Source organism: Micrasema longulum, unplaced genomic scaffold (genome assembly GCF_059751315.1).
Source record: "Micrasema longulum isolate JH-2025_06_02 unplaced genomic scaffold, ASM5975131v1 h1tg000988l, whole genome shotgun sequence".
Lineage (NCBI taxonomy): Eukaryota > Metazoa > Arthropoda > Insecta > Trichoptera > Brachycentridae > Micrasema > Micrasema longulum.
This window is the reverse complement of record NW_028278177.1, coordinates 338,041-346,669: the sequence shown is the minus strand read 5'-3', so window position 1 is coordinate 346,669 and position 8,629 is coordinate 338,041.

The window sequence follows — 8,629 nt, the reverse complement described above, 5'->3', positions numbered from 1 at the left end:
TATAAATCTAAATTATCCAATGGAGTCAAATCACAGGACCGCGCAGGTCGATTAAGGGGACCAGAAAGGTTTCAACGGCCGAAAACTGGCTGAGATTTGAATGACGGTTGTGGACGAATAAATAAACATACACAATTTTTTTTTCGCATATTGTTTTATGCATTCTTGATGAACAAAACGAGCTTAGAAATTTCCAATAACATTAATAATTGGGAGGAGTATTTATATCTAAAGGCGACTGCGCAACTCGCGAACTGCTTTCATCTTGCCGCGATTCCGGGTTAACGAGTTAGATTTTTTAAATTTTCTTAGCACCATTTTATTGTTGAGATTTCCATCTTTAGAATGAACCTAAATTCTGTAAAGGATTGTCAAAATTAGAACAATGGCGGCCAAGAAATTCAAAACTTCAAAAATTCTAGTTATTTGTGGTTAAAACGTTATTAAAAAATCAATTTTTATACACCGACATTGGTTTAGTTTATGTAATACATTTTTATCTTCAATTTAAAAAAAAAATAAGCCGATATCTTTAGTCATCGCGGCAAAATTAACGGAAAATTATGTTTTATGAAAAACGCAAAGTTAAAGTTGATCGCGGGCGTTCTGCCGGCTGTGCACGGCCTTACATTTTTGGCTCTCCTGAACTGAATTTTGCAAATATCGAAGTTTATTTTGCGCCAAAATGTTTTTAAAAGATTGTTTTAACCGATTATGTAAAAACACAACTATGGATTTTTTCGAAATTTCAAATAATTCTAGTCCCCTTAACAAGAACATTTCTGAAAATAATGTCGCCAAACTTGCCGCGCAGCAAATTTATGGTTTCAAAAAGAGCCCTAAACGTCTAGCAAAAAAACTGATTTTGAAAATATGTTTCCATAATTTACAATCATTATTCGAGTTGTGGTGTGCCATTATTTATTGTTTGAATATTGTGACAGTTCACCAAACTGTCAAAAAAAAAATCTGCCATCATTTATTAGTCTGACAAGAGACAGCATAAACAATCGATGAAACCAAAATATAATATCCGTTGTAGGAAATAGAGGTATAAAAACAAGAAGTACCTTTAAATTTGTAAAATTAAACTAACCATTTTCTTTTTATTCGAAACTGCTTAGTTAAAAAAAGATTGGCATAAGCAAGTAACCTATTGTTTCGTTGTTACGAAAGAAATACAAAATACATCCATTTTCAATCAAATTTGATCTCCTTAATTTACTTTAATCACCATTTTGTTGTTGTCACTTTTTATTGATCACCAAAGCATACTTTTTTTATTTTTTTAGTCAAATTATTGTACAAATTACTAACTTATGTGCTTTTATTTGTATGTCTTAATTATTAAATCTTACGAAAATTCGATAACAATTAATCAATCTTGATAATTAATTAATCATTACCTAGATTTTTTATTTTTCATTTCTGTATTTTTGTGTTTAGTTCATAGACGTAGATGGAAAGATCTGTGATTTTCCGTAATTAGAAGCTCTTTAAAATGAATTCAAGTGGTCTTAAAACAAAGTGTTTAATTTATAATATTACATTAATATATTTACTTTTGGTTTATAGGAACCCGAATTTTTCACACTATGAGAAAATGTTTTTGTTTTCAAAAATATACTTTAAAGTACAAAAAATATTTTAAGTTAGTTTTTAATGAACGCCTGATGAATCTCAAACTTTTTATAAATTGATTAAGTTCATTAAGCAATATAAAAATCATAGAATTTAGAATAGTCCAGAGGAGCGTAGAATCATATTTGAATACATCGGACGGTGTCCGAAAAAATTCCCCACTTTGTCTCACTTTCGCCACGCGCATGCGAGAAGTCGCCGCGTAATGTTGTCAGATCGCAAAAAATATAATCATAACACAAATGTAAGATAATTATATTCTTTTTTAAATGCAAATAGTTAATTTCTCTAAAACCGCGGAAACATTGATTGACACAACAGAGTAGATTAGTAAAGCTTCATCAAATAAGAGTTATTGAATTAATGAACGTTGAACTTAAAAAATGAAACAAATTTTATTTTACATAAAGCGATTATTTTTGGCATGTTAAATAATATTTGCTACCATTATGTTTTAAAGATAATGTCGGCCAAACGTCCACCACAGCGTTGTTTAATACAAGAGGTCTAATTTTCGTTAGGTCTCTCATTAGATGAGCAAAGTAGCGAAAACCTGACTATCCTGGCAACACTAACAAAATGTCTATTTTGTTTTCTTTGAAAATCTGATAGATGGAAAATTATTTAAATTTTGAAGTAATGCATTTGCTACTTACAAATGCATTTGCAACTTACACGTGAAATGTGATTCCATCTTGTTTCTTTTTGATCCCAGCAGTATTTGTACACTTTAAAATGACAACACTGCATAGTTGAATTAAAATCGGGAATCGCGTACCTACTGAGCGACGTCTGCAAAAAAACTAATGGGTCAAAACGTAAAACTACTTGATTAAGAGTAGTTTAGTCGCCTTTTGTTTGATGCGCGTATGTGGTTTCTGGACTATTCTTAATTCTATGATATTTTATAATGATGATTTCAAATAATAAATATTTACAGTCTTTTTTTAGATTTATCCTCGTAATGTTTTTATTAGTATAACATGTAATTATTACTTTTTCTTTATTATACCCGGCTTACCGCCTTTTACAGAATTTGATTGACAAAATTAAATTTACCTGCACTTATTTATGCAATATGCTTACTTAAAGTTACAAAATTTAGTAGTAGAATCATGACTTTCTTGGAAATATTATCTAATCGGGGATAGTGTTTATCAACAGGCACAATATTATCTAGTGATTCAGTTACTTGCAAACATTTATCATATCCAAGAACTAGATCGAAAGGTATCTAATTACAGTTTTTGTTGAGATTAAATGATTTAGTTACAACACAGTCATATTTAAGCGTTTGCACGTATTATTGATTTTTTACTGGTTCTTTGATTTCTGTTAGATTTACATATTAAAAAATTGGTAAAACCTTACTCATTTGAAGATTGTACTAAGCACAGTATCGTAGGAACCATGTTGCCGTTTAAAATATAAAATCATTTTTGATATTTTAACTTCTGCATAAATATTGTTATGAACGCATTTGACGATTACTTTTTATTTAAATTTACTGAATTTGAAACTGTAAATTAATTTTAGTCCAGAAAGCAAGTAGAGGAATGTAATACTACGCTTTCTGTGTGCATTTTTGTACTGCATTTTATGTTATAATTATTCGGCGACAAAATTCCATCAGGGAGGTTTTTACAAGTCCAACCACTTCAGTTTTACTTGCGAATGTAGCCATGGTTGGACTGCAAGAATCGGAAGGTTCCTTCATCTTCCGACAATCTTCAGAAACCTGCGGACCCTGCATTTCAGGATATGAGGGAGAACTTAATTATATAAATTAATTATATTTGTCACTGAGGCGTTAAATGTTACTAGGTTAATTCTTATTTTTCATTATTTCAATTTACAATGTTGTAACAACTATTGTTAAAAAATGTGAGCTTTTGTAATGCATAAAAGTACATAAATTATTGTGCTTGGAATTGCCAAATACATATATTTACTTAAGTAGTCATAACTCACCTCAAATATCACAATTAGTTAAATATTTTTTCACTTTTCACTGTGTGTATTGTTGAAGGTAACTTTGTAACATTGATGTTTATGCTTAACTTTGAAATGAATTAAAAACTGTAGGCCTGTTTCGTCCAGTTCGTTAGTTCCTAAGACAAATCAAAAAACAGCGAGATTCTATAACAATGCATTTGTTAACAAAACGCAATGTATTTCAATGATAATTTCTTCTATTCCGCGTTTACATTCCTTAGCCAACAAATTTACTTGTGATATAGACATTTTCAAAACAACAATTATTCGTTCTTAAATGCAGTGTTTAAAACTAATTATTAATGTCGTAATAAAACGTTATTTTTCATGCAATTTTTTCTCTGTTTTTGATGTGTATTATTATTATCCCATCTCTTTCTGAAATTAATGTATGAAATGTAACATATAATATAATTATATCTTATATTTACTTACTGTAAACTAATTTTTATTATTTGTTTTTAACATTAATTTCTTAATACCATTTTTTTATACGTATATATGTATATATATATATTTATATATATTTGTTAAAATTTTTTACAAGTTATTTACAATTTGCTTTTTAATTCAATCGCTTTTCTCATATGCATATTTTATTAAAACTTTTTTACTTTGTAAAGTTTCACTTTTTATTTTGCATGGCAGTATGCTTTTATTGTTTCTACATGTATACAAAAAAGCGTTGTTTATTTTTTAAATTACTACTTACTATGTTTTGTGCCCTAAATGCCCCATAGGCGTTTTGTAAAATTAAATAAATAAAAAAATAATAATTTGGTTGTAGTCCTCGGATATAAATACAATATTTCACGTCCAGAAACGGAATAGAACCCACGACCTTAAGAACAGTAGGCGAACGCGCCATTTACTTTACGACGATGCGGACCTCTTGTCCATTTGATTTCCGTATTCAGAATTTTTACGTGAGAGCAGTTATTAAATCTAAAATATTTATCCAGAATTTTGATTCTTTTTCACATACTGAACTGTATTCTTCATCCGTCTGGACATATAAAAATGTTAGTATAGTTGCCCATAAATTCAATTTTTAAATTACAGCAATTTTTTTGAAACATCATCATCATTACCTTTCCGCACCAAACGATGCATTGTTGCACCAATCATAGCGTTTCTTAAACACGTTTGTTACATGAAGGTAAGATGGTCAGTCTCACGCTTCAGGAGCTAGTCCTGGGGACTATGAAATATTTGAGTGTAAAAACACATTTTAAAAAATATATTTTATGTCAAACATGTCGGGAGTCGAACCCGGGACCTCTTGCGTGCTAAGCAAACGTGTTGACCGCTACACTACGAGGCCGACGCGTTTTACTGTAAAGTTGTTAAAATCGACTAAACAGTATTTGTGAATAAAAAATAGCAAAACTGGGCAGCATTTTAAACTAATTTTCTTTTAAATAGTCTTTTGATTTAATTAAAATTTTTGTAGAAAATGCTTGACATCGACAGGGCTTCTGACCTGTCATTTGAATAAAAAGATGTATAAAAAGTCCACAAATAAAGGAGTTGAGGAAATGTGGATATTTAAACATAGACAGAATGCTTAATGTTACACAGTGTGTAAAGTGTCCAAACCCGTCAATGACAGGATTATCCCTCCAAATCTCCCTTCTTAAAAACGATGTTGATGAGAATCCAATATTTAGAGCATGTCAAAATAATTTTTCCTATTATCTCTGAAATTGTATTTTATCTTACTAACGAACTGGACGATTGATGTTATATATTTAAAAAAATTAAAAAAAGTGTATTTTTATGAAATTTGTTAAAGGATTACCATTAAACGTAGTTTTTCAGAAAGCCAGCCATAGAAAAGTGAGACTGAGATGATGGCAAATATGTGGATAGAGTGAATAATCCAATCTACACATTGGAAATGTTTTTTTACTTTGGCAATTGATAAATAATACAAACATTTGTTTTTTTATTAAATACAAAAAATAATTTAATTATTTATTTTTAAATTATGTTTAAAGTCTGGCTGACCACACAACTTAAGACGTGCAATTTGCAGAAAACAGCCAGCCATAATAAAACTTTGATGTATGTTGTGTCATTATGTATTGAACAAACTACTTTTAATTTGGGTACTGAATTGTAAAGAATAGCTTTATTAATTTGTTATTATAACTTTAAAAATCATTTTATTACGTATTAAAGGAATTTTGGTGATAGTTTTAAGTATGGCTGATTACACAACCGACAGTATGCATTTTGCAGAAAACAGACAGATTTAATATTGAACGATACTTCATTCAAACTTTGAACGTATGAGATGACATTCTGCATTAAAACATATTTTTTATTACAAGTATTTTTGAATTAATAAATTTATTAAATTAAAATACTTTCGTATTTATCCACTGTAAGTATCTTTATCTTAAGGTGATTTTAGTGCTATGTGTGTTTTCTGCAAATTGAAAAATCCCGTTTCTGTTTTAGCTCCATTTTCAGGTTATTGTTAAAGCTGTTTTTATGAAAGCGGCCTGGCTGTTTTTAGCAAAATATAGAATTGACCTTACTGCACCCAATAACCTGATACGCATTTTCAAAATATTTAATGCTATAAGTGATGTCCCATCTATGTTGCATTCAATTTCTTTTCATGTTCCCAACCGTGTCACTCGACGTCAAAATTTGCTATTTATTCAATCTTCTAAGAGCAACTTTTTTTTATGCCCTAATGTCCAGAATGTGTAGATTAGTAAATTCATCACACGACTTGGAATTCTTCGGGAGATCTTCCGGCTTTTTGTAGATCTCTTTGCGACTAAAACAGTGTGGGATAAAGTTGGATTGGCATGGTTTAGCTCGAAGTCTTATGTTTTTATTTTTTATGAATATATTGTATGCCATTATTGTACTGCCCTTGTTTGTCTTTGCCATATAGTTTTATGTTCTTTTTGTTCAGTTTCTTGTTATGTTTCTTCATGTAACTTTTGTAACTGGCTTAGGCCGTATTAAATAAATAACACTATCTAATTTTTTTTCAAAATTTTGGACTGGCTGCTTTATGCATAATTACGTTCAATTGAAACTTTGCCTCCATTAAGTATATAGATCATAAAAAATATGAACATATATTTTTTTTTCCTAAACACGTAATTTTAGAAATTACTGACATTATTTTATATGTGCCCAAATGTTGTAGACCAGTACTGTATTTTACCATCTCTAGAGCTTATAAAGATTGACAGATAAAACAACAGAGATGAAGAACATTTTAAAGGATGAAATATGGACACTCGCCCACGTCAAAAAAGGTTTCACCTCTATCGCGTCCCCAAACTCAAAACATAGTCTTCAATCTAATCAAATTAATGTAGATGGTCAATCATTGGCGGAAAGGTGAATATTACAGAGTGTGTTGAGACAATACATAACCCAACCACTGAAAGTTCATACCCTCTGTAATTATCTATACATCCGTTTTGTTCTCAAAAAAGTTCTCCATCATTGTCGTAATATATGGATAAAATTACATTTGTAAAACAAAGAGCATGTGTTTTAAAATTTGTAAAACCTTTATATTACGAGTGTATTGTTGCCTGTATTTAAACATATTTAAGATTGCCATTTATGAAAAATTCCAAATCCTAATTAAATCCATTTATAAAATGCCTTTTTATTTGTTTATTGATGTTTAAATACGTCCAGTGGTAATCCAATGGTTTAGGTGTAATCATCGCACTTAAAAAATAAAATACATATATTTATACAACTTTTTTATTTATTCCACAATTCATAGCCATGCCATGCCCCATCATAATTACTGTTATAATAAAGAGCAATCATTTCGATCTTTTGTATAGGAATATACTATATACAATTGTTTGATACAGTGCGTTCGAATATTTAATAACCCTTTTCTGTTCTTAAAAATGAGAGTCAGGGCATTTTTTAAGTCCTCTCCAAGCCTAGATCCATAAAGTATCGGGCTATTAGATAGGGCATCGAGCTCTTAAACATCCTCAAGTTTAACCAGTGGTCCCCCTGAGGATGCGGCTTATTTTATGATGAAAAGTGTCACATTTACATGCACATTGTTATGCATGCATTAACCAGAGGTTATTAAAGATTTGAATAGACTGTAGATTTTACATCAAGATAGATAGATTGACGTTCATACTGCGTCAAAGTGTCCATCATCTGAGCTAATGTAGTAGTAATGTAGGTTATATAATATATTTACTAACTTTTTTATTTTAAATCTTCAACTACAAAGAATAAGTACTTTGTCATTCTTATTGCTAACAGCAATATCTTCCAGCAAACTAAAAAAACGGACTGGTCAAAGGAAGAATTGGTAAAAATTTGTACTAAAAAATATCAAAAATACACATGTAATCAACCTAATTAATTATAAATAAGAGCTGTTTTTTATGGGTAGATAAAGCTTGGGCATGTAAAATTAATTAAAAATATATTATACACATTAAAAGATGGGGAGCTTAAGACGAGGTTATGAGTTTGGAAGGCGACAGACAGAGAATCCAGGAAGAGAAGGAATAAAAAAAAATAAGAGAGGTTAAGTTTCTTAGGATATATCATGTATTGTTATGTTTCAGGCGTTCTTTAAAAGTGGCCAGGGAAGATGCATTTTTCACATGAAGAGGTAGTTTACTCCAAAGTCTGGAACCTTGAACAGAAAAGGAAATGCTAAAGAATGGTGGGGTGTCTCGAGGAATGGAAAATGTCATCTCCTGAGAAGAGCGAAGCGATAGACCATTTTCAGAATAGTATGAATATAATATCGTGTGTAATTTTTTTTTCCTTATGATTAAATGAATGAAAATGAGGAGGATATGAACAGACAATATAAAAACGGAAAAAAAACATAAAATAGAACAACTCGTACCAGAAACCCGAAGAAACATTTTAGTGTAAGAACTCATTTTCCAATCAATATTTCAAGTCAACCATATTAGAAATTGAAACCTCTCGCTTGGTAGGCAAACAAGCAATAAAT